The sequence below is a fragment of the Salvelinus alpinus genome, chromosome 31, assembly GCF_045679555.1.
Source record: "Salvelinus alpinus chromosome 31, SLU_Salpinus.1, whole genome shotgun sequence".
Classification (NCBI taxonomy): domain Eukaryota; kingdom Metazoa; phylum Chordata; class Actinopteri; order Salmoniformes; family Salmonidae; genus Salvelinus; species Salvelinus alpinus.
Genome location: NC_092116.1, coordinates 20122481 through 20150459, shown reverse-complemented (window position 1 = coordinate 20150459; position 27979 = coordinate 20122481). Strand labels below are relative to the sequence as shown.

At 40.6% G+C, this 27979-nt stretch overlaps 1 pseudogene; it reads left to right on the top strand.

Annotated features, from left to right (window-relative positions):
• Positions 1–1578: 1578 nt before the first annotated feature.
• On the top strand, positions 1579–24125 carry LOC139561581 (cell adhesion molecule CEACAM5-like; annotated as a pseudogene).
• The last annotated feature ends 3854 nt before the right edge of the window (positions 24126–27979 follow it).

Genomic DNA, 27979 nt, shown 5'->3' with positions numbered 1-27979 from the left:
AAACTCCACTTACTTTTGACTTATATTCATTTTTAAATAGTGTAAAGTATTTTGTAAAACATTTTCAACACGTAAGTCTTTTGTAATATCATTTCAGAAGTTGTTATAGGATCCAGATGAGTGTTCCACCATGGAACTTAAAATGGGAGAAGGTATGTTATATTTTGTGTGAATTCTCATATATCAAATAAAAGTGATGATTCAACTCATCATTGTATTGCTTTGAAATATAACTTGATTTAAGTACATATTAATTTTACTTTCTGTATTTCTAAGTTGAAACAATGCATTTACATCTTGAACGTTTCTATATATGTCTTATTATGTAAAGCAACACTTTCTAACTAAATCTCTATGCACCATATTGCTGTCAGTCTTCTGTAAAGCACATTCAGATTGACTTCTACTGATATGAACCCATACAGTAGTGTTCCATGTCTGTACTATTATGATGAGATAGAGAGAGGAAGGAATAAGAGGGCAGAACCAGTAGACTGAGGGCTTATGCTGTTGCCATGTGACCAACGACCATATTAGTTTCTACGTTGTGATCCACTAGAATGTGGAGTAGTTACAGGCCTGTCCCTGAAGGGGAATATAAGAAACCCCAGATGTTAACCTGGCTATACCAACTAAAGGTGAAGTCTGACTGCTTTTCCCCTGTAACCTTCCTCTCTCTATTTAGGTTTGCTCCTTCACATGTCGCACGTGTGTCACACACTACACTCTACAAAAATACACTTTCATATACTTAGAGGTAAACTGTTGGAATAAATGGGAAAATTCTAAAATGTTTTGATTCATGTACCCAGTTACAGCTTTGGAACTCCTAGCTGACTGGTTTTTACACATGCTATTACTGAGCAGTAGTGTGTGTGAAGACAGGGGGTGAGGAGGGGGAAGGAGGTGGGGGTGAAGATGTCTATTTGGGCTCAGTGGAACAACTGAGGTTAGCACCCTAGGCTTGAAGGGAGGCCTATAGTCAGTATCTATCTATCTATCTATCTATCTATCTATCTATCTATCTATCTATCTATCTATCTATCTATCTATCTGTCTGTCTGTCTGTCTGTCTGTCTGTCTGTCTGTCTGTCTGTCTGTCTGTCTGTCTGTCTGTCTGTCTGTCTGTCTGTCTGTCTGTCTGTCTGTCTGTCTGTCTGTCTGTCTGTCTGTCTGTCTGTCTGTCTGTCTGTCTGTCTGTCTGTCTGTCTGTCTGTCTGTCTGTCTGTCTGTCTGTCTGTCTGTCTGTCTGTCTGTCTGTCTGTCTGTCTGTGCATTGTGGGTGGAGAGATGAAACAACCATCAACACATTCTGATATCAAACTACAAGCTCTGATCTCATCCCATCTCTATTCTCATTTCACCCTCCTTTATTCCAGTAAAGAGGAAGGAACCAGTGTGAGGTCATGTAGCTAATCATAAGTTGGTCAGAAAATAATCTTGCCAGCAACTGTTACTCTTTTTTTCAGTCTTCGTACATTTCTGTAGAATGCTTCTCTCTATTTCTCTGTATGTCGGTAAAGAGGCGTGAATTAATCCATCTGTCATCTTATAAGAAGTAGAAGGGTTTGTCAGAAGAACTGTAGTTCAGAGATCGTCGGCAGGACAGAATGGAGCACACCTTGCTCTGTGTGTTACTCTGTAAGTACTGAGTTAGTGTGTTTGTGTATGAACACTAATTACCTGATTTAATAAGCCTTAGATTGAAAAAAAGGAATAAGACATTCATGTAAATTAAAACAGTTTCATGTTTTAGCTTTTTAGTGTATTTTGTACCTTATTGATATAACAGTGCAAATACTTATTAGTAAATTGCACTACAGTTGGATAGCAGCAAATTTGGTGTAGGTCTACAGATGTAGGATCTTAATTTGGTCACTCTTTTGTTGCTAAGAATTGTCGTTAACCACAGGAAATGCAGATGAGCTTTTTGATTTACATAAATTAACTGAAAACCAACACATGGTTGAATTAACAGTATAGCACTTTTCATGTAGCCTACTTTTGCGCAGCTAATAGCCTAACCACCAATCAATCAAGCAACATTTTGGACTAAACATTTAAATCCGGTTACTGCAGGATTATTTTGCTGTGACAATATAGTTTAAATTAATATCATATACAGTATCTGTATATGAGGTGGGGGTGAATGACCACCCTATATTGAAGTAGCATCTCTGTGAGAACCTGAGCTTGTATAGCAGATGGTGTGGTGGTGTGGTGTGCATTTAACCAGGTCACCACTCAGGAACTAAAGAGTAGCTCTAACTCAGTGGTTGCTAAATGTGCTGTCAATGACAATGAATGCAAAATGCTATATTTGTTGGATGTGTTCTAGTATCAAGTTGTGATTATTGTAAATGGTTGAGAGTTCCGTCTCTACAGTTATAGTAAACTCTACTATGAGATTATTGAGTGTTGACCAGCTATACCTCATGGTGCTATGGACAAAAGAGTCTATCAAGACTGGAGACTAACAATGCTATTCATAAGGTTGTCTTCAGCTAACGTGGTACTATCTAGCTAGGCTATTAGCCAACTAGGTGAACACTAGCTAGCTAACACCAAAAGCTCACGGCTAATCATCGAATTGCACACGCAAAACCCGGTTAAGCAATGCTTTTCCCCCAAAGTTATTATGGGCCCCTGTACCCAGTGGAAAACAAACATTCTTAGGATGCTCTCGAACAAGTCCAGTGAGTTTTGTAAGGTTTTACTGAGTACCGGCCTGTGCTGAGCTTAAGCCACACTCCTAGTCCTCATGACTAATGAAAGCTAGCTAACCACCGTCTGGGTATAGCTATTTTAGCTCTTGTATTTAGTTCACCTTGCATTGAGTTGCTTTGTGCCTACTAACTGAACCAGCCCCACTTTGTGGGGATTCGGTCCACGTGAGTTATTTTGCTTCAAGTGCTTGTTTGATGTCACCTCTTTGACACCAATTAATCTGGTGAGCACGAGTCACCTGGCACCTGATGCACACTAATTACTGTCTACTATTACCAGTCGCAATTTAAGCATGTAAATCTTGGTGGGGCAAATAAAAAGTGGAATGCATGCCAGCAAAGCCACTTCACAACACAACACTAAACAATACATGAATTGCACTATAACGGTGACAAACGTAGCCCACAAACTGTTAGGGCCTACATAAAACAGTGACAGAATTCAGAACATGAGCCGTTCTTACAGTGTTCTCCCTGTACACCAAGTCAGAACCGTAGGATATATAAAGGGGGCATATAAGCAGACAATGAAAGCTCTTACAATATTCAATGATTACATTTCTCAAAAGCAGGTTATAGGCTACATGTGCACCACCAAGTCACAACAGTAGACAAAATTAAGAGGTGAATATGGACCACATTATTAGGGCGAGGCACATGTTCTTCTAACAGCTTACTACACAACATACACTTAAGTATTACTTTCTTAGCTACAGTATACATATATCCCTGTCATATGACATAATTTATGCAGCAGCATACAATACATTTTTGGACTCACCTTGTTGTGCTGTGTTCACTTGAACAGGAAGGTGGCGCGGCGGTCCTTCGTGAACAAATTTTGTCATTAAAGTCTGGCATTCTCTGGATTTATGGTCCTTTCAAGATAACTGGGAACTCTGGAAAGAAAAAGGTTGATGACATAAGTGATGTTCAAGTCGTAGCTCTAGAAAAAGGCCCGAGTTGGATGAAAGTTCAAAACGTATATTCCCAGTCGTAGCTCGTTTTTCCAGATTTCCCAGTTGTCTTGAACTCCCTAAAGGCAGATTTTACAGTTCTGAGTTAACAGTTCCTTTGATAAAGGCACAAATCATGCTTCATTGACAGCATGGCCAATGTTGATTGTTTATCATTTTAAACTAGGAAAATAGACCCCTAGTCTTAGACTTGGGACCACACAGCCACTCCCCTGAGTAGCAGGCTAGTGATTGCTTTGCAATGCTTACAGTTAGCCACTGATCCCTTCCAAACCACTCATTGTTGAATTTGCAATTTCCAACTTGTTGTGTAATGTTTATCTCCAACGGCCGATGAGCACCGATATGTTTTATCTATAATTTCTCTTCATTATTTCTCTTCATATGACAAGGATTAAAAAGGATTTGCCAGTAGATTGTCAACTTTTGAGAGCATTTCTCTACGGCTGGCCATGCGTTCCACCTGGCTACCCCTACCCCGGTCAACTGCCCGGCACCCTCCACAGCAACCCGCCAAAGTCCCCACCATTTATCCTTTACCCAAATCCAGATAGCTGATGTTCTGAAAGAGCTGCAAAATCTGGACCCCAACAAATCACCCGGGCTAGACAATCTGGACCCTCTCTTTCTAACATTATCTGCCGAAATTGGTGCAACCACTATTTCTAGCCTGTTCAACCTCTCTTTCGTATCGTCTGAGATTCCCAAAGATTGGAAAGCTGCCGCGGTCATCCTCCTCTTCAAAGGGGGTGACACTCTAGACCCAAACTGCTACAGACCTAAATCTATCCTACCCTGTCTTTCTAAGGTCTTCGAAAGCCAAGTTAACAAACAGATTACCGATCATTTAGAATCCCACCGTATCTTCTCCACTATGCAATCTGGTTTCAGAGCTGGTCATGGGTGCACCTCAGCCACGCTCAAGGTCCTAAACGACATCATAACCGCCATCGATAAGAGAAATTACTGTGCAGCCATATTCATCGACCTGGCCAAGGTTTTCGACTCTGTCAATCACCACATTCTTATTGGCAGACTCGACAGCCTTGGTTTCTCAAATGACTACCTCACCTGGTTTACCAACTACTTCTCTGATAGAGTTCAGTGTGTAAAATCGGAGGGCCTGTTGTCCGGACCTCTGGCAGTCTCTATGGAGGTGCCACAGGGTTCAATCCTCGGGCCAACTCTCTTCTCTGTATACATCAATGATGTTGCTCTTGCTGCTGGTGATTCTCTGTTAAACCTCTACGCAGACGACACCATTCTGTATACTTCTGGCCCCTCTTTGGACACTGTGTTAACTAACCTCCAGACGAGCTTCAATGCCATACAACTCTCCTTCCGTGGCCTCCAACTGCTCTTAAACGCAGGGAAAACTAAATGCATGCTATTCAACCGATCCCTGACCGCACCTGCTCGCCCGTCCAGCATCACTACTATGGACGGCTCTGACTTAGAATACGTGGACAACTACAAATACCTAGGTGTCTGGTTAGACTGTAAACTCTCCTTCCAGACTCACATTAAGCATCTCCAATCCAAAAATAAATCTAGAATTGGCTTCCTATATCGCAACAAAGCATCCTTCACTCATGCTGCCAAACATACCCTCGTAAAACTGACCATCCTACCGATCCTCGACTTAGGTGATGTCATCTATAAAATAGCCTCCAACACTCTACTCAACAAACTGGATGCAGTCTATCACAGTGCCATCCGTTTTGTCACCAAAGCCCCATACACTACCCACCATTGTGATCTGTACGCTCTCGTTGGTTGGCCCTCGCTTCATACTCGTCGCCAAACCCACTGGCTACAGGTTATCTACAAGTCTCTGCTAGGTAAAGCCCCGCCTTACCTCAGCTCACTGGTCACCATAGCAGCACCCACTCGTAGCACGCGCTCCAGCAGGTATATCTCACTGGTCACTCCCAAAGCCAATTCCTCCTTTGGTCGTCTTTCCTTCCAGTTCTCTGCTGCCAATAACTGGAATGAACTGCAAAAAATATGAAGTTGGAGACTCATATCTCCCTCACTAGCTTTAAGCACCAGCTGTCAGAGCAGCTCACAGATCACTGCACCTGTACATAGGCCATCTGTAAACAGCCCATCTATCCACCTACCTTATCCCCATACAGTATTTATTTATTTATCTTGCTCCTTTGCACCCAAGTATCTCTACTTGCACATTCATCTTCTGCACATCTACCATTCCAGTGTCTAATTGCTATATTGTAATTACTTAGCCACCATGGTCTATTTATTGCCTTAACTCCTTATTGCCTTATCTTACCTCATTTGCACTCACTGTACATAGACATTTTGTTTTCTTTTGTTCCGCTGTATTATTGACTATGTTTTGTTTATTCCATGTGTAACTCTGTGTTGTTGTATGTGTCGAATTGCTATGCTTTATCTTGGCCAGGTCGCAGTTGCAAATGAGAACTTGTTCTCAACTAGCCTACCTGGTTAAATAAAGGTAAAAAAAAATAAAAATAAATAAAATAAAACTTGATTCATGATGATGACTGCTACCTAAGATTTTGAAAGGATAAGTCCAATCAAAGCTACTGTACATGATTTGACGTCATTTTATCTGTGTCCAATGACCTTGAGGCTTCTTGGATGGGCACTTCTAATGTAACTCTATGGCAGCACCCAAGGGGCTAGAATTTTAGAGGTCTACCCTTAGACTTGGTGGTGAAGTAGTGTCCCCGTGATTGACAGAACACTGAGACAATCACAGCGCAACGCTCCGTATTTTCTGCTGGCTTGCCCCACCACCACAGAAAGCACTGAGCTAGGCTGAAACACCTTCATTTTGGAGCTGCCTTACTCAAGAAAATGAAAAAAGAGACCATGGCTGTGTTTGAATACTCAAACTAACCACACTAACCTACTAAAGTTCCCGGATGTCGTACTACATTTGCCGAATCAAGAAGTATACACGCAGTGGACACTATTTCCATACTTTCAGGGCCCATAATGCAATTCTTTAGAAAATGGGTGTGGCTTCACAACATTTTCAAATTTGAGGAAAAAGGTGGAAAATATGCAGCCGAAGTCCAACGAGAGCGGATTCAAATTCATTGCTTTAACTAAATATGACAAAGCTAAGACAATGTTGAGCAATGTAGTAAAGTAATGACTTTTCAAATAAGTTACACTACACGTTTTTTTGGCTGACAATGTGTTGGCTACGCTATCGTTACGAACCACATAGCATATCATTACAGCAGTATAGTTCGCTAACGCACTTCTGTATTGTAATGCCCGGGGTGTAGTAGAGGAAGGAGTCAAACGCAGGAGACAGAGTGTTCAGAGTAGCGTTCTAATTTAATCACACAAAAATAGGTGAACACGACGCCACTCCAAGTGAATGCTCCACCACATAAACGAGAACACTAATATCCAAAGAGACAACGTACACTAACCGTGACACACAAGCATGTACAACCTGTACACAAAACAATCCCGCACACAAAGCCACACTAATCACCCTAACCACAAACAGGTGTAACCACTAAACAATTAAGGAGGGGGAGGAAAAGTCAGTAGCAGCTAGTAGGCCGGTGACGACGACCACCGAGCACCACCCGAACAGGAAGGGGGGCCACCTTCGGTAGGAGTCGTTACATGTATATTGCGCTGTAACGTACAATTGACCTTTTTTTAATGCCCAAAAAACGTAATACTTCCAGGTCAAAAGTAATATGAATATCATTGTAAAGTACAATTTCTCCCCTTTCCAGCAAAATCAATGATGAGACCTTCATGCTGCCCGGCTCTGCATAATTAAAGAAGGCAATGAGCTCTGTCGAGTCTTTTAAAAAATAGCGTGAAACCTAGTGAAAGGGCCAGGGGGAGATTAGCCATGTGGGAAAATAGCTTTTTCACCCGATCTGTCCAACTTCTCATCTCTAAAATGTAAATAAAACACTATAAAGAGTTTATATGTGTCATTAAATACCTATTTGAAGATTTGTGTTGAATTTGAATCTGGCTTTTAGGGCGGCGCTAAAGTTATCTTCAGAAGTAAACAGCGGCTGTCGCGGCTTTTGAGAGTCATGATGGCTTGCAATGATGATGTAAAAATGAATGCATTCAGTTGTACAATTGACTAACTATCCCCCCTTACCCTGTCCCTGTACAAGGTATTTCCATAGCTGATAAAGAAATTATTATAAGCCAGCTGGCTGATGATACTACACTTTTTCTGAAAGACGCTAACCAAATTCCCATATCAATCAATGTGATACAATCCTTTTCCAAAGCGTCTGGTCTATATCTTAACATTAATAAATGTGAACTCATAGCTGTCAAAGATTGTGTGACAATTATGGTATTCCAGTAAAAGAAGAACATACATATTTAGGCATAACCATTACAAAGGATCAGAAGTCTAGAGGCTTACTAAATTTTAACCCTCTTATTAAAAAAACCCAGAAGAAGCTAAATCAATGGCTACAGAGGGACTTATCTTTAAAAGGTAGAGTCCTAATAACCAAGGCCGAAGGTATCTCTAGACTAACATATGGTGCTCTATCTTTAAATCTTGACAGTAAAATAAGCAAGGAGATAGACCAGATGCTTTTCAACTTTCTGTGGAGAAACCGTACCCATTACATTTGAAAAGCTGTTGTAATGAACACTTATGAGAATGGTGGACTGAATTTTCTGGACTTTACTACTTTAAATAATACTTTTAAGATCAATTGGATAAAACAATTCCTAAAAAGACCCACTTCTATCTGGAATTGTATTCCTCATCATGTCTTCTCTACTTTTGGTGGCCTTCATGTTATTTCGCAATTATAATATTGACAAAGTTCCAGTGAAACTTTCTGCTTTTAATCGGCAGGTTTTCTTGTCATGGTCCTTAATTTATAAACACAATTTTTCTCCACACAGATATTATATATGGAATAATCGGGATATATTGTATAAAAATACGTCTTTGTTTTTAGAATATTGGTTCCGAAATAATATCCTATTGGTGAGCCAACTGGTAAAGGGCCATTTACTCAGATATATAGAATTCTTATCACTTTACAAGGTCCCTGTAACACCTAAAGATTTTGTAATTGTTTTAGATGCCATTCCCTCAGGTGTTGCTGTTATTCAGGAACGTGTCAAGACCTGACCCTCAGAGCCTACCTTCTATTGACCCTGTTGACTCATCAGTAGGAAAGATTTGTTTCTCTTTTGGTCCATTCAACAACAGAGCGATACGAACCTTGTTTCAGCAGGATGTTGTATCTATACCTTATGTCATGCCATGACGATCTCCCGGGTGGCGCAGTGGTCTAGGGCACTGCATCGCAGTGCTAGCTGCGCCACCAGAGTCTCTGGGTTCACGCCCAGGCTCTGTCGCAGCCGGCCGCAACCGGGAGGTCCGTGGGGCGACGCACAATTGGCATAGCGTCGTCCGGGTTAGGGAGGGTTTGGCCGGTAGGGATATCCTTGTCTCAGTATGTAAAATGTAATAAAATGTATGCACTCTACTGTAAGTCGCTCTGGATAAGAACGTCTGGTAAATGTAATGCCTTATTGGAATGGATTTATTGATAATATCTGTTGGAAAGAAAATTGGGATGTTGCCACACATACCTTCTTGTTAACAAAATTAAGGAAGTTTCCTTTAAAATTATTTATAAATATTATCCTGCCAACCACTATATGAAGAAGTTTAAAGAAAACATCAACTCAAATTGCTCCTTTTGTAATGACCACCCAGAAACAGTGTTGCATCTTTTTTGGCATTGTATTCATGTAAGAAAACTGTGGCAAGACATCAGTATAATTGAACACATTTATGAAGATTTTATACTATTGTGGAGAGATGTACTGTTTGGATTCTTTACATACAATATAAATAAGCTGAAACATTTTTATGTAATTAATTTCATTATTCTTTTGGCCAAATTTCATATACACAAATGTAAATTTACAAACAGAAAACCACATTTTCGTACCCTACAAAAATAAATTGAACTGTATTTTAAGACAGTTAAATACTCTACTAACAAAAAAGCTGTTAGAATTGTAAGTATATGTATGTCCCTTAAGGTCCTTGTGTAATTGTAATGTGATATTATAATCCCTAGCTCGATTGTCCATTGTTTGTAATCTATGTATGCTTGTGTTCCCTCATGTGCTTTATGTATTGATTTGTTGTTAATAAAAATAATAAGAATTAAAAAAATATATATATAATAATAATAATTAATTAATATATATATATATATTTTTAAACAGAGTGAAAAAGAAAATTGACTAGGTATCCCCCCCTTACCCTGTCCCTTACTTGTTTTTAACGAGTTGTATTGTGCGCGCTGTACATTACGTTATGAAACGTCACAATTTAACGTCAACTTTTCTCCAATACTATCGGGCCAATACCATGTCAATCAACGCTTGGATAGAAACACACCCCAGATTTTGAAGTCAACACATTCGCTACAGTCCCATTAGTTTTCATTGCAGTCTCATTTGAATGTAGCCTCGCAAATTTGTTCAGAATGGGGTTAGTCAACAGTAGGTAACAGTATGTTAGCTAGCTACCTAGTAAGTTGGCTACAAATACAACAAACTTGCCTATATGCTATCTACCTAACTACCCAACATTTATTGACATCATTCTTAGCTGAGTGGTATAGTCTTTGTGCGTTCACAATGAACATACATTCGCTCAGGCTATCTACTCTAATTTTAGAGCACTCTGGTCTGAGTGTGCGAGAGCGCAGAACAATTGATGAATTTGTGAACGCTCAACACACGTTGAATATGGCCGGTGTCAGTAAACGTCGGCAAAAAAGCTTCATTAAATTGTTGCCAGCAACACAGTTACAGTCACCAACTCTCTGGATAACATGAAAACAGCCTAACCAGCTCTGCTGTGGTGAGTAAAATTGTCAGAGTAAAGTGTTCTCTCATTTGTGCCTGGAAGTAGCTAGCCAGTTAGCTTGTGATGTGTGTTTGACTGCCATTGTGATGGTCAGAACGCTCGGATCAACCCTAGTCCTCTGCCAGTGTGCGCTCTGAACGCTCCGACTTCCAGCATCAACTTCCAGTAGACAGGAATAGTGCTACGCTAGTATGCTCAACTGAAAGGATATCGTTCATTTGCAGTATACTTAAATTACTAAATAGTAAACTCAGCAAAAAAAAATATATTTTTCAGGACCCTGTCTTTCCATATATATATATATATATATATATATATATATACCCTTGTGGGGCCTCTGTGTTGAGAATCTGTGTTGATGAGGTAATGTTGCCTATCTTCACCACCTGAGGGCTGCCCGTCAGGAAGTCCAGGACCCAGTTGCAAAGGGAGGAGTTCAGTCCCAGGGCTCTGAGTTTTCTGGTGAGCTTAGAGGGCACTATGGTATTGACGAGCTGTAGTCTATGAACAGCATCCTCACATATGCATTCCTCTTGTCCAGGTGGCTGAGGGCTGTGTGCAGTGAAATGGTGATTGTGTTGTCCGTGGATCTGTCGGGGCGGTAGGGGAATTGGAGAGGGTCGAGTGTGTCGGGGAGGGAGGATGTGAATGTAGTCTTTGACAAGCCCCTCAAAGTATTTCATGATGACGGAAGTGAGTGCAATGGGTCGGTAGTCATTTAGTTAAGTTACTATCTCTTTCTTGGTCAAGTGGATATCTTGAATAATAATTACACTATAAATAAACAATCACAATGTAATCATGTCAAAGTGTGTCAAACACTGTGAATGTGTGACGTTCCGGGGACATCCTAACAAAAATTTTTAGGGCATCACCTGTGAAATGTAATGTTAAAAATATCCACATCTGAAACTTCATATGAAATATTCTCACGTGAAATGTTCCAAAACCAAATGGTTTTCATTGATTCCACATGTGAAAGGTTATGTGATCACATGTGAAGATCCATGTACACAGTTCTCACCCACCTGGAAAAGAGGAATACATATGTGAGGATCGGCAGGACAGAGAAGCTATGTCTGGTAAGACGAGAGGCGGGGGTGTGTGTCCGTTTGTAAATAACAGCTGTGGCATGATTTACAATATTAAAGAAGTCTCAAGGTTTTGCTCACCTGAGGTAGATTACCTCATGATAAACTGTAGACCAAACTATCTACCAAGAGAGTTCTCATCTATATCATTCGTAGCCATCTATTTACCACCACAAATCGATGTTGGCACTTAGACCGTACTCAACGAGCTGTATAAGGCAATAAGCAAACAAGACATTGTGCATCCAGAAGCGGTGCACCTAGTAGCCGGGGACTTTAATTCAGGCAAACTTAAATCAGTTTTACCAGATTTCTACCAGCATGTCGCATGTGCAACCAGAGGGAAAAGACTCTAGGCCACCTTTACTCCACACACAGAGACGCATACAAAGCTCTCCCTCGCACTCCATTTGGGAAAATCTGACAATAATTATATCCTCCTGACTCCTGCTTAAATGCAAAAAACTAAAGCAGGGAGTACCAGTGACTCGCTCAATACGGGCGTGGTCAGATGACCAATGACGGAGTATACCTCCTCAGTCACCATCTTCATCAATAAGTGCATCGACGACGTCGTCCCCACGGTGACCGTACGTACATATCCCAACCTGAAGCAATGGATTACAGCGAACATCCGCACTGAGCTAAATGCTAGAGCTGCCGCTTTCATGGAGCGGTACACTAATCCGAACACTTATAAGAAATCTCGCTATGCCCTCAGATGAACCATCAAATAGGCAAAGCGTATAGGGAGGAGGTCAGAGACCTGGCAGTGTGGTGCCTGTTCTTTTTCTTTTAATTTGACTATTTATTACTTTAGTTTATTGAGTAAATATTTTCTTAATACTTTCTTGAACTGCATTGTTGGACTTGTAAGTAAGCATTTCACTGTAAGGTCTAACCTGTTGTATTCTGTGCATGTGACAAATACAATTTGATTTGATATGTGTAGTTTTCCAAAACATTTGATTTGATGTGGAATCATGTGTTATTTCCTAATGAAGCAATTAAAAGTGATACTCTTTCAGAATGAATGGCTAGTATTCATATAAAAGTGCTAAAATCTATGTGGAAATTGCAGATTGCACCTTTAAAATAAAGTACAGTAAGTATAAAGTATTTGGTAATCAGTACCTGAATATGGCATGTTGTTATTTATTTCAAGCTAATATTGGTGCAATATGACTTTCTTTGTTGTAGTGCTGAATACACACATCTACTCTGGACACTCTGAAGATGATGATGGTAGATATTTGTTCCCTTCATCAAGCCTCCATCTCTTTAGGCTTCATACAGTTTCTTTATTTGTGATGTTTAAAGTTGATTTTGGCTGGAAATATTTTGAGTTTTTGTGTTTCGAAATAACATGTGTAACATAATTGTATCATCCTGGTTTGATTTTGAGCAGGAGTGGTGAAGGCTGTTCTGACCATACACCCCAACAGCTCCCAGATATTCAGTGGAGAGTCTGTCACTCTCAGATGTGTCATACAGGGGGGTGGAGTCACTGACTGGGAGTACAGATTGTTAACACCCAGACCAGATCAATGTTCACGGAAAGAACATGTAGTAACCTGGTATATTTATGTTTACCAATAGATGGCAGTATTGACTCAAGACGGGGGTTTGCTTTCCGCTATCCGTAGCTATTTCCTATGTCTGCCTATTTAACTATGATTAAGAAAGCTTCAGGTAGTTCAAGCCAGGTGCATAAGATAATGTAAAATCTAAGTTACAATTAAATACTAAACCGTACGTAAGTCTCATGAGTCGTAATTCTAAGAAGCCTTTAAGGATACTACAGAACATTAATGTATTATCAGTGCAGCTGAGTTTTCCCACAGTGGTGACTACAGATGTCTGGGTTCACATCAGCAGCAGGATTCTAAACGGAGTGATGCAGTCACACTGACAGTGACACGTACGTCTTCTAATCTCTCATTCACATCTGTGCCTCCATTCTTTTAACCACTTGAATTTGGGCCCCATTTAAAGGATGCTGTTAAGTTGTTTTAAAAATGTATGTCGTGTGTTTTCACAGCTCTTCCCAAAGCTACACTGACTGTGAAGCCAAACCCTGTGTTCCCTGGAGAGACAGTTACTCTGATGTGTTCAGTAGAGTCTGACAGTATCTGGAACTATCAGTGGTACAAAGACAGGAATGATAATGTAGTATCCCAGTCTGTCAGACACACTATAACAGGAGACACCCTCACCATCAATGGAGCAACAGTGAATGAGGGTCCCTACTGGTGTCAGGGAAAAAGAGAGTCCAGACCCACTTCTTCATCCATCAGTGACCCTGTCACTATCACTGTCAATGGTGAGTAGTGTCATACAGATACACACTATTTATATTAAGTCAATCATGGTCTGTGTGTCAGTATTCATAGTTATGATAGAAAAACAAATACTTATTTAATTAAAGAAGTATGGTGATCATACTTTGTAAAGATTGGTGCTCTAACTACATTTAATCATGATAGAGCAGATTCTATGTATGAATCAACTAACTACATTAAATCATGATAGAGCAGATTCTATGTATGAATCAACTAACTACATTAAATCATGATAGAGCAGATTCTATGTATGACTCAACTAACTTCATGTGTCTTTCCACAGCTCTGCCTGTGGCCTCAGTGAGTGTCTCTCCTCAGGGTCTCCTCTACTCTGGAGAGACAGTCACTCTGCAGTGTGTCGTACCAGGCTACACAGACTGGACGTACTACTGGTCCAAAAACAACCAACACCTTCCCAGTCAGACCAGTAAAGCCATAGATATCACCATCCCCATCACTCTGACTGGTCAGGCTGGTCAGTACAGATGTGAGGGGTTGAGGACAGATCGGCACCAGAGGTCACAACCCAGTGATGACATCACCATCAGTGTCACTGGTAAGTTCACTATAGTCAGTATCACTATAACAGTGTAAATTCAAATAGCTACTCATGTATCCAGTTTAGGTATTATGTCTAAACTGTGACATGTTTCCTCAGCTCTGCCCAAAGCTACACTGACTGTAGAGCCAAACCCTGTGTTCCCTGGAGAGACAGTTACTCTGATGTGTTCAGTAGGGTCTGACAGTAGATGGATCTATCAGTGGTACAAAGACAGGAATGATAATGTAGTATCCCAGTCTGGTTACAGTAACATTGGAGTCTCTCACACCATCAGTAGAGCTGGTGTGTCTGACCAGGGTCAGTACTGGTGTGAAGGGAACAGAGTGTCTAGACCCACATCTTCACAACCAAGTGATCCTGTCACTCTCACTGTAAAAGGTGAGTTACTTTGTTGTGCTTTATTGATGTTGTTGACTATTTATATTGAGTCAATCATGGTCTGCGTGTCAGAATTCTTAGTTACAGTGAGTTCTAAAATGATTGGGACAGTGAAATATTTTCTGTTCTGTTAAGCAATAACAAACATATTGTTAATTTAGTATAGAACAGAGTCATTGTTTATACACCTATTTCTATTGAAACGAGTCTGTCCTGTACACTGACTCATAAACTTCATGTTTGAACATAAAGGAAAACATTTATATAGAGGTTTCATCTTTGTATCTGTGCCATTATGGTGTCTGTTACAACACAGGCGGCACATCTACATGTTAATGTTGCATGTGCCATAATCTACCAACTGTGTTACAGAGGACCACCATGTGGGTAGTGGACACTTCAGGAAAAAGAGTAGAGTATTGAGATGTATAGACAACAGGGGGGTTCCAACCCTCCAAGACCCCAAACATTGACATCTATTTGACCAAAACACTACTACTATATACTACTCTACTGTACTGTACCCTACATTACTGTACTGTACCCTACTGTACTGTACCCTCCTCTACTGTACTGTACCCTACTGTACTGTACCCTCTACTGTACTGTACCCTACTCTACTGTACCCTACTCTACTTTACTGTGCTCTACTGAACTGTACCCTACTCTATTGTACTGTACTGTACCCTAATCTACTGTACTGTACCCTACTCTACTGTATTGTACCCTCCTCTACGTTACTGTACTCTACTGACCTGTACCCTACTCTATTGTACTGTACTGTACCCTAATCTACTGTGCTGTGCTCTACTGAACTGTACACTGTTTCTATTGTATTGGTTATCTTATGCTTGTGTGCGGCTTCTCGGCCATGGAAACCCATACCATGAATCTCCCGACGAGCATTTATTGAGCTGAGTTTGCTTCTAGAGGCAGTTTGGAACGCAGTAGTTAGTGTTTCAACTGAGGACAGACAATTTTTACGCGCTCCGCACTTCAGCACTCGGTGGTCCCGCTCTGTGCGCTTGTGTGGCCTACCACATTGCAGCTGAGCCGTTGTTGCTCCTAGACGTTTCCACGTCACAATAATAGCACTTACAATTGACCGGGTTAGCTCTAGCGTGGCAGAAATTTGACAAACTGATTTGTTAGAAAGGTGGCATCCTATGACGGTGTCACGTTGAAAGTCACTGAGCTCTTCAGTAAGGCCATTCTACTGCCAATGTTTGTCTATGGAGATTGCATGGCTTTGTGCTTGATTTTATACACGTCAGCAACGGGTGTGGCTGAAAAACCAGAATCCACTCATTTGAAAGCGTGTCCACATACTTTTGCATATATAGTTTATATGTCTAAAATAATACTTACCGTACTACTTACTGAAGTCAGATCATACTTTGGAAAGATTGTTGCTCTGACTGCATTTGTCTTCATATAACTGTTTCCACAGCTCTGCCCACCGCCTCAGTGAAGATAGTCACTCCACAGGGTCTCCTCTACCCTGGAGAGACAGTCACTCTGCAGTGTGACATATCAGACTACACAGACTGGACGTACCGCTGGTTCAGATACAATAAAGAGCTTCCCATTCAGACCAGAAAAACCATCACCATCTCTCTCCCTGACCAGGCTGGTCAGTACCAGTGTGTTGGGACGAGGAGAGGTCGGCCCCAGAAGTCAAATCTCAGCTCAGCTCTCCCCATCATCATCACTGGTGAGCTCACTGTTTGTCTTCAATCTGGGCTTTCTAAATTTAGAGCCAATGAGGGTTAATCTAATTGCATCCACTGTAAATTCTAACTGAACGGAGTCAACATATGTAAAATATACTTTTATCACAATGTTACACCTTCAGCTGAATCACCAGGCAGGTATCCAGATGTTTTGTGTTTATTTCCACAGCTCTTCCCAAAACTACTCTGACTGTGAAGCCAAACCCTGCATACACTGGAGAGACAGTTACTCTGACCTGTTCAGTAGGGTCTGACAGTATCTGGAACTATCAGTGGTTCAAAGACAGGAATGATAATGTAGTATCCCAGACTGGTTACAGTAACATTGGAGTCTCTTACATCAGTAGAGCTGTTGTGTCTGACCAGGGTCAGTACTGGTGTGAAGGGAACAGAGTGTCTAGACCCACATCTTCACAACTTAGTAATGCTGTTACTCTCACTGTAAAAGGTAAAGTACTTTGTGTTTTTGTCATAAAGATGGACACTATATTGTGTCAGAATTCTTAGTAAAAATATTGGGACAGTGTTGGGACAGTGAAGTTCTGTGAAGTCTCCAAACTCCAAAGCAATAACAAACACATTGTTAAATTATTTTAGTACAAAGTATTTGTTTATACACATACTGTATTTCTATTGAGAGGAGTCAGTCCTGTACACTGACTCCTAAACTTGATGTTTGAACATAAAGGAAAGCATTTGTATAGAGGTTTCATCTTTGTATCTGTGCCATTATGATGTCTGTTACAACAAGGGCAGCACCATTGAGGATATCTACATGTTAATGTTGCATGTGCCCTGCTCTACCAACTGTTACAGAGGACCACCATGTGGGTAGTGGACACTTCAGGAAAAAGAGTAGAGTATTGAGATGTATAGCCTACGGGGGGGCTCCAACCCTACAGGACCCCAAACATTGACATCTATTTGACCAAAACACTACTACTACCATATACTACTGTAACCTACTGTACTCTATTGTACTGTGCTCTAATGAACTGTACCCTACTCTATTGTACTATAATGTACTGTACTCTACTGAACCGTACCCTACTCTACTGTACTATACTGTACTGTACCCTACTCTATTGTACTGTGCTCTACTGAACCGTACCCTACTCTATTGTACTCTACTGTACTGTACCCTACTCTATTGTACTCTACTGTACTGTACCCTACTGTACTGTACCCTACTCTACTGTACTGTACTGAACTGTGTTCTACTGAACTGTACTCAAGTTTACTTTACTTGAGCATCTTACAATTGCAGAAAGGGCCCATGTGCTCGGGATCTAGTGGTCTTGGCCTTGAGACCACTCAGGATCTAGTGGTCTTGGTCTTGAGACCACTCAGGATCTAGTAGTCTTGGTCTTGAGACCACTCAGGATCTAGTGGTCTTGGCCTTGAGACCACTCAGGATCTAGTGGTCTTGGCCTTGAGTCCACTCAGGATCTAGCGGTCTTGGTCTTGAGACTACTCAGGATCTAGTGGTCTTGGTCTTGAGATCACTCAAGAACACTCACATTTGGTCTTTATCTTGTTATGGTCTCAATTCACTGGTTCTGGATAGTGGGACCAATGTTCTGGTCTGAAACTTGATTTACAAACCATAGGCAACACATGGACTTAGATAGACATCACATCATTGTCTACATGTATGTCCCATCATGGCATATGTGAGAGCATGGTCAGCTTCATTGAGGCCATCTCCATTTAGAAATTGTCAATTGTCTTCTTCTACTATTTCTATGAGTTGGTAAACAAACAGAAAGGGTTCACACTGCCACCTAGTGTGTTGTTTGAAATGGTAAAAAAGGTTGGCGATTTACTGCCACCTGCAGTTATGGAATGTTTACTCACAATTATAATTAATTGGCGATCCCCTTGACGACCTGAATGGAATTATGTGATCCTTTCTTAACCCATAGGAAGTCCAACCCAGATGAATACTTAAAAATTGTGAAAGTCCTCAATAGTGCTGCCCATGCTAAAACATGCTTTTGGGCACTAGAGTCCTCTATCTTTCTCTATGAGGCAACCAAACTGGAGGAAGACAATACTCTCTGATCATTGGCTGATCATTGGCTGATCTCTCCCAAACCATAGGAATACCCACCCAGTTGACTACTTTTAAATGGTGGAAGCCGTCAATGGCAATGTTTATAGTAAAATGAGTTATATCCATCTAGCGTTGTCTATTTATCTCTATTTTTAAAACCTTACACCAAAACACCTGCTATTTTGCCAAAATAATGAAAGGAAAAGTGATAATTAAACATTTAACAACATCATGAATTAGTAATTAAACCAATCAACAACTTCCAGATTCAACAATCAACATTTAAGATTTTAGAGAGAACAATAGAGTTTATATTTCTGTAAATTCAATTTAAAGGTTATGAAAATTGGTTAAACATCATGTTTCTACTATTTAGTTAATTAGTTATGCAAATACATTTTCTAAAATTAATCTGTAATAGATTAATCAAAATGATCACTACTGTCCATGGTGCTCCCTTTACTGCTTATATGTCACTATGTTTCTGTAGTGACCAGTTTAGTGTGGTGGTAAAGAATTCAGGTATACAATAGAAACAAAGTGTGTGAGAAGTATATATGTCTATCTGACAGATGCTGGAAGACGTGTGTTGAAAGTTGGGAAAATAGGATACAACTTAGGAAAAAATATATAAACCCCCAAAGTGCACCAGTTCTGTAGAACGACCCATAAACAAATTATAGTTTTAACAATGTTTTGAGGCTTTACATTGTCTGTTTACATTTACATTGTTTACAAACATTGGAGTAAAAACAGATTATATTCTTCAATAATCAATGGTTATGAATGGGTATACATTATATTTCATTTATAAGTAGAAAAATGGATGTAGAAACTAAGTATTCTAGCTTTAAATTCAACATACACCTATAATGAACTTTCCAAAACCGCTAAATTTATGGAAATGTCTAAGGTGTCCATATGTTTTGATATTCAGTGCTCTTTTCTCTCAGCTCTGCCTGAAACTACAGTGACCGTAGATCCAAACCCTGTGTTCCCCGGAGAAACAGTCACTCTGACGTGTTCAGCTGGGTCTTACAGTGACTGGAGCTATACATGGTACAAAGACAACAGTGAGATTAGCTTGTCCCAGTATAAATACCTTAATACCAGATCCACCATCAGTAGAGTTACTGAGTCTGACCAGGGTCTCTACTGGTGTCAGGGAGAGAGAAGATCCAGACCCACATCTTCATTCATCAGTAGAGTTACTGAGTCTGACCAGGGTCTCTACTGGTGTCAGGGAGAGAGAAGATCCAGACCCACATCTTCATCCATCAGTAGAGTTACTGAGTCTGACCAGGGTCTCTACTGGTGTCAGGGAGAGAGAAGATCCAGACCCACATCTTCATTCATCAGTAGAGTTACTGAGTCTGACCAGGGTCTCTACTGGTGTCAGGGAGAGAGAAGATCCAGACCCACATCTTCATCCATCAGTAGAGTTACTGAGTCTGACCAGGGTCTCTACTGGTGTCAGGGAGAGAGAAGATCCAGACCCACATCTTCATTCATCAGTAGAGTTACTGAGTCTGACCAGGGTCTCTACTGGTGTCAGGGAGAGAGAAGATCCAGACCCACATCTTCATCCATCAGTAGAGTTACTGAGTCTGACCAGGGTCTCTACTGGTGTCAGGGAGAGAGAAGATCCAGACCCACATCTTCATTCATCAGTAGAGTTACTGAGTCTGACCAGGGTCTCTACTGGTGTCAGGGAGAGAGAAGATCCAGACCCACATCTTCATCCATCAGTAGAGTTACTGAGTCTGACCAGGGTCTCTACTGGTGTCAGGGAGAGAGAAGATATAGACCCACATCTTCATCCATCAGTGATGATGTCACTGTTACTGTGAATAGTGAGTCATTTAGTTGTTGTTGTTGTCTTATCAATCAAACATATTGAAATACCAACAGATTATCAGCCAAAGACCACACTGAGTTCTGACAAAGAGAACATATTCACAGGAGACCGTGTGACACTGAGCTGTACTGTAGAGTCTTCTGGATGGAAGTTTTACTGGTACAGACACAGACCAGACTCTACACCAGTAACCACAACCTCTGGATACTCCTACACACTCAGCTGGGTCAGTGTCTCTGATGGAGGACAGTACTGGTGCAGAGCTGGGAGAGGAGACCCAGTCTACTACACCCTGTACAGTGACCCAGTCCAGATAAACATTACTGGTGAGTCTAAAACAGTTTTAGGATAAATTGTTATTTTATATGGAGAGACGGTAATCTATGGTATAATATCTATGGTATAATATTTTTTTATCACAACAATGATAGCTAACTTGAAGCTATAGTGCAACTGTTTATTCAGTTAGTTGTCTGTGTTGTGTCTGTGCAGAGAGACCTGTTGCTGTTCTGACCCTCCAACCCAACTGGACCCAGATATTCATTAGAGAGACTGTTACTATGAGATGTGACATACAGGGAGGAGGAGACTCTGACTGGAACTACAGATGGTATATGAATAGTCAGTTAGTGATCCCCTTTAACACAACGCCTGAGTACAGAATCAGTCCTGTCTACAGGTCTAACAGTGGTTCATATACCTGTGAGGGTGTAAAGGGAAACAAGTTCTCCAAGACCAGTGAGGCTGTAAAACTGACCGTGTCTGGTAAGTCTATCTAATCATGAATAAAATCATTTGGGTTCACTAGAATACTTTCTAAGACTAAATGGTTGTAACCTGTCCTCTATCAAATCCCAGATCAACCCAAGGCTGTCCTGAGTATCTCTCCTCAGTGGCTGAATCCTGGAGACTCAGTGTCTCTGAGCTGTGAAGTTGACAAGGCATCTACAGACTGGAGGATCTCCTGGTACAGGACTGTTCCCTACAGAGCTGGGTTACCCTCCCTATCAGACAAGTCTTACTCTCTACAGCACCTATCTGACAATGGGACTAGTGAAGACTCCTACACTCTGATCCCTGCTGGTCCTACTCCCACAGGAGGATATGTGTGTAGAGCTGGGAGAGGAGACCCAGTCTATGATACAGTCTACAGTAAATCTCAGTTTCTCTGGTCAGGAGGTAACTAACTGCATTCAAACTGTATTGAATTATATTTAAGTCACCCTCATGTGTCTATATAACTATAGTTTGACTCTGTCTCTCTTTGTTTCAGATCTGCAGCCTTCAGTGTCTCTTACAGTAAATCCCAACAGAACTCAACACTTTAGATCGAAGTCTCTCTCACTGAGCTGTGAGGTGAAGGGGAACTCTACTGGATGGAGACTGAAGAGATACACAGAGACAGCATGGCCATCAGTGTCCATCTACCTGGAGATCAATAACAGAATCCACCTGCACCATCACATCATTGAACACATGGTACAGTGGAGTGTTCTGGTGTGAGTCTGGATCAGGAGAGTACAGTAATGCTGTCAACATTACAGTGAATGGTACGTCTATTGTACAACATTCACTAGCGTTTTTACATTTCAATGCATAATGTTATAATTCATTCTGTAACTGAATGATTGCATGTCATAAAATAAAATACAAGCTCATAAGATGTTGATGTATTGTGAGTGATGATTCCAGATTTACAGTATTATTTATATATTATGTTACACAGATGGTGATGTGATCCTGGCGAGTCCTGTCCATCCCCTGACTGAAGGAGACTCTGTGACTCTGAGCTGTACATTTAGATATCAGGAAACAAATCCTAACCTCAAGACTGATTTCTACAAAGATGGAGAACTCATCAAGAATGAGACCACAGGAGAGATGACCATCCCTACAGTATCCAAGTCAGATGAAGGATTCTATAAGTGTAAATCTGGTCAAGGAGAATCACCAGAGAGCTGGGTGACAGTGAGAGGTCAGAAGACCAGTGTGCGCTTGTGAGAAGAGCAGTGTTTGTGTTCAAGTTTCTTGATGGTAAAACATGTGTTTTTCTAGTCCCTCCAGGTTCCGTTGTCTCCATCTCTCTGACCAGGCTGCTGTGTGGTCTACTGGTGATGTCTCCCTTTCTACTGGTGTCAATCGTGCTGACGGTGAAATGCTGCAGGGCTCGAGGTGAGAACTTTATTTCAGTGTATTTACAATCAGTTTATCCAGCTGGATTATCTCCTTCTTTATGTCATGCTCTGTGATGGGATACATTGTATAACTGTGTACAGTTGAAAGAGCAGTTTGATCAGTTTATCTCTAATGCTGCTTTCATCCATTATATTCCTGTAGGTTTGTATTCAACAGTCATATCTCAAGACCAGATACCATGTGAAGATGTCATCGAACAGAACGAATCATCCGTGTGATCATTACAGTATTAACTGTAAACTGAACAACCATTTTATGATTGTAAAGTTTTTACCATTGATATATGATAGTGTTTACTGAGTTTAATATCACTGAATGGAATTTCACAAATGCTGAATGTTATGATTTTGTAAGTTGACGATTTCAGCTTTTGGTGGATTGTAAACTTTCCTTTGTTATTGTTGATTGATGTAGATTTTTCTTGAAATATTACACTTATCTGTCTTTATTTCAGTGTGTTAATTAAACAAGACTGTAGTTCCTGCTTTTGTTTAAAAGTAGAATTTGCTGTATTTGTTTGCTGCATATTTGGGGAATATGTTGTATTTTAAATAATGTCATGCTTTTTACATGCAGGTGTATATATACTGTATGTGAAACTTTTCAGTTTTTTATGTTAAATGAAAATACTAAAGATGGGTTTATATTTGGTTGGTCGACCTACTATAACAGTTAAGATAGAACACATAGCTATAGTTTGTGATTAAAAATGTATATTTACATAATGCAGCATTAACACTTATTTTTAAATGAAATGTACATTCAGCGAAATTACATTACCAAGAGTAGCACTACAGATATTGAGATGAGCGAGATGCAGGACTTCACTCTCACACAGTCACACACAGTATCTGCGCATATGCACTTCACTCTGTTCGCAGTGTCGTAGCCACGGGACCAAAACAGAGGAGAAGTTGAGCCTCATGCTTCAACACTCTTAGTTGTTGTGGAAATTGAACCACTATGCAGTTTACTTTCTACATCTACGTTAAATCACTGAGTCTACCTTTAAACTCCACTTACTTTTGACTTATATTCTTTTTCAAATACTGTCTACTAAGTATTTTGTGGAAAAAAAGGTTTTACAGCAGATGTATATTTTCATGTATTTTGTAAATCATTTTCAACATGTAAGTCTTCCGTAAAATGGTTTCAGTAGTTGTTATAGGAGCCAGATGAGTGTTCCACTATGGAACTTAAAATGGAGAAGGTGTGTTTTGTATTAATTCTCATATATCAAATAAAACGTTATGATTCCCCACATCATTGAATTGCTTTGAAATATAACTTGATTTAAGTACATATTAATTTTACTTTCTGTATTTCTGAGTTGAAACAATGCATTTACATCTTGAACGTTTCTATATATGTCTTATTATGTAAAGCAACACTTTCTAACTAAATCTCTATGCACCATAGTGCTGTCAGTCTTCTGTAAACCACATTCAGATTGACTTCTACTGATATGAACCCATACAGTAGTGTTCCATGTCTGTACTATTATGATGAGATAGAGAGAGGAAGGAATAAGAGGGCAGAACCAGTAGACTGAGGGCTTATGCTGTTGCTATGTGACCAATGACCATATTAGTTTCTATACTGTGATCCACTAGAATGTGGAGTAGTTACAGGCCTGTCCCTGAAGGGGGCGATAAGAAACCCCAGATGTTTACCTGGAAATACCCACTAAAGGTGAAGTCTGACTGCTTTTCCCCTGTAACCTTTCTCTGTCTATTTATGTTTGTTCCTTCACATGTTGTACGTGTGTCACACACTCTACAAAAAAACACTTTCACATATTTAGAGGTAAATTGTTGGAAAAAATTGGGAAATGCTAAAATGTTTTGATTCATGTACCCAGTTTCGATACTCCTCCCATCTCTGGTTTGTGGTAATGCATGTGTATGCCTCTGACGTACACACACACACACACACACAAAATAAATGAACAATTACCCTGATACACATCACATAAACAACACAATAACAAATACATATCTATATCAGTATTTAACTAAACATATCCCTCAGAACCATCTGAGTAATGAAGGAGTTAGCTAGCTGACTGTGGTTTTGACACATGCTACTACTGAGCAGTAGTGTGTGTGAAGAGACGGGGTGAGGAGGGGGAAGGAGGTGGGGGTCTAGGTGTCTATTTGTGGGCTGTGGAACAACTGAGGTTAGCACCCTAGGCTTGTATGGAGGTCTACACTCAGTAAGGGATATCTATTCTATCTATCTTTCTGTGCATTGTGGGTGGAAAGATTAAACAACCATCTACACATTCTGATATCAAACTACAAGCTCTGATCTCATCTCAGGTATCTATTCTCATTTCACCCTCCTTCTATCCAATAAAGAGGAAGGAACCAGTGTGAGGTCATGTAGCTAATCATAAGAAGTTAGTATGAAAATAAACACGCCAGCAACTGTTACTCTTTTTTTCAGTCTTCGTACATTTCTGTAGAATGCTTCTGTCTATTTCACCTGTGTGTTGGTAAAGAGGCGTGAACTAATCCGTCTGTCATCATATAGGAATGAGAGGGGTTTGTCAGAAGAACTGTAGTTCAGAGATCATTGTCAGGACAGAATGGAGCACACCTTGTTCTGTGTGTTACTCTGTAAGTACTGAGTGAGTGTGTTTGTGTATGAACACTAATTACCTGATTTACTAAGCCTTTGATGGAAAAAAGGAATAACACAATGTAAATGAAGACAGTTTCAATGCTTTAGATGTTGTGTGTGTTTTATCCCTAATTGATAAACCAGTGCAAATGCTCATTAGTAAATGGTACTAAAGTGGGATTTCAGCAAATAGAGTATAGGTCTACAGATGTAGGATCTTAATTTGATCACTATTTTGTTGCTAAGGTTTGTCCTGCACCACTGGAAATGCAGATGAGCTTTGTGATTTACATAAACTAACTGAAAACTAAATTAACAGTATTGCACTTTTCATATAGCCTACTTTTGGCCAGCTAATAGCCTAACCACCAATCAAGCAACATTTTGGACTTAAACGTTCAAATCCTGTTGCTGCAGGATTATTTTGCTGTGACAATATAGTTTATATTAAGATCATATATCTGTATATGAGGTGGGGGTGAATGAACATCCTACATTGAAGTAGCATCTCTGTGAGAACCTGAGCTTGTATAGCAGATGGTGTGGTGGTGTGGTGAGCATTTAACCAGGTCACCACTCAGGAACTACAGAGTAGCTGTAACTCAGTGGTTGCTAAATGTGCTGTCAATGACAATGAATGCAAAATGCTATATTTGTTGAATGTGTTCTGGTATCAAGTTATGATTATTGTACATGGTTGAGAGTTCCATCTCTACAGTTATAGTAAACTGTGCTAAGAGATTAATGAGTGGTGTTTTGATTATTTTGGTCTCTGTATTCTCTCTGTGTGCAGAACATTTGAAATGTATGAACATTATGAAAGCTTCAGTCCCTAATTCAAACTATCACCAAATGTTCCCCCTTCCACTTGTTGTGGTATATGACTGAGGGATGGGGCTAGGGAAATTCATTCATCTATGTTGTTTACAATAATTGCAAAATAATAACCGTATATTTAAGGTTCTCTTTCAATGATTCGTTTCAGTAACTCTAAATGGGAATTTATAGGAACGCCTACTCTCAGAAGAAGCGTCTGTTGGAGACAGACAGGTAGAGTGGAGAATGAGGTGAGCCACTCACCTTTAAAAAGAGCCAATGTCCCGCCCTCTGATTATTCTGACTTTTTATCACGAAGAGCATTACTCTCAATCTCTCCTCAGATTGACTGGATCCCTGTTTACTGCAACCCTCTAGAGTCGATTGACTAACCAGTGCATCAATCTAAGTTACATAACAAAAACATCCCCATTCAAATCTGTTTGTTTAAGCTAGATATATCTGTTTAAGCTAGATACATCCACTGCATCCGCCAGTGTCACACTTCCGGTCTTCTCACTTAAACATCTGTAGCCTATTACCACTCTGTGGAAAGTTGAGACTCTCATGAACATGATGGTGTTCTCTGTTTTGCTCATTGACCCCCAAAGGTACAAGGAGACTCGTCTGAAGTTGGTAACGTTGATGTGCAAACTTCTGAACACTGCTCACTTCAGGAAGCCATTAGCCATGAGGCATCTATTGAGCTAGCTCATGCCTGTCAAGGCAAATTCACAGCAATGCTGAAATGTATTTAGTTCGCCTTGCATTGAGTTGCTTTTTGCCTATAAACTGAACCAGCCCCACTCTGTGGTAATTCTGCCAACGTGAGTTATTTTGCTAAAAGTGTCTATTTTTGATAACATCTCTTTGACACCACTACCTCTGGTGAGCATGAGTCGCCTGGCTTGTACACAGCTTCTTCTCATAGCGGAGATTTGATGTGCACGCACAGTTACTCACAAATGCTGTCTATTGTTACGAGTGCGTACAAGATTCAGTTTGCTATGAAATTATTTTCTACTGGGTTCTATTTTCAATAGCCAACGGCGACAACAAAAGCCTCGACCATACAGCAGAAGTGTGACATTCACAGGAAAGAATGTGAAGCCTTCAACTTCTGCATGCCCCACAGACCTGGGCCCCATGGCAGCCTGTTTGTTCTGTGTTCCTGCATCTCGCCCCAGCCTCACAGCTCGGGGGGGGCAACAAGCTGGCCTTAGGGACTGAGGTCCCGGCGACGCAGCAGTCTGACAATTCTCAGGCTAGGCCCCTGAACCAGGCCAAACCTGTAGGGAAGCTGTCCTACGCTGCAGCAAGGACAAGTCCCTCTAATTCTCCTAAGAGAGGTAAGAAGGGTCGTCCAACCTAGGGCATAGCCCTGGAGGCTGAGAAGGATAGAGTGCAGAGCCTATGGCTCCCTGCCCTACCCTTTCTCTTTATGTTTAATATTAGTCACTCCTTCCACTCTCTGAGTTTTGCAGCAGTGGGAAGGCAGGGCTGCGTTAAGACAAAACCCTATTCTCTGTGCAGCACCTGACTTCAGTGGCTGTGTTGTGCTCACATCAGAAAATGGAGGACACACACTTTTTGTTCCCCCCAAATGCCCATCTCCCTCAGGCTCTCCTCGTGGCACTTTCTCATGTTTTCATCCAGGGGTGGATTCAGCATGTCAGCCCTCCCTCCAGTCTCACCAACACACAGAGCAGGAG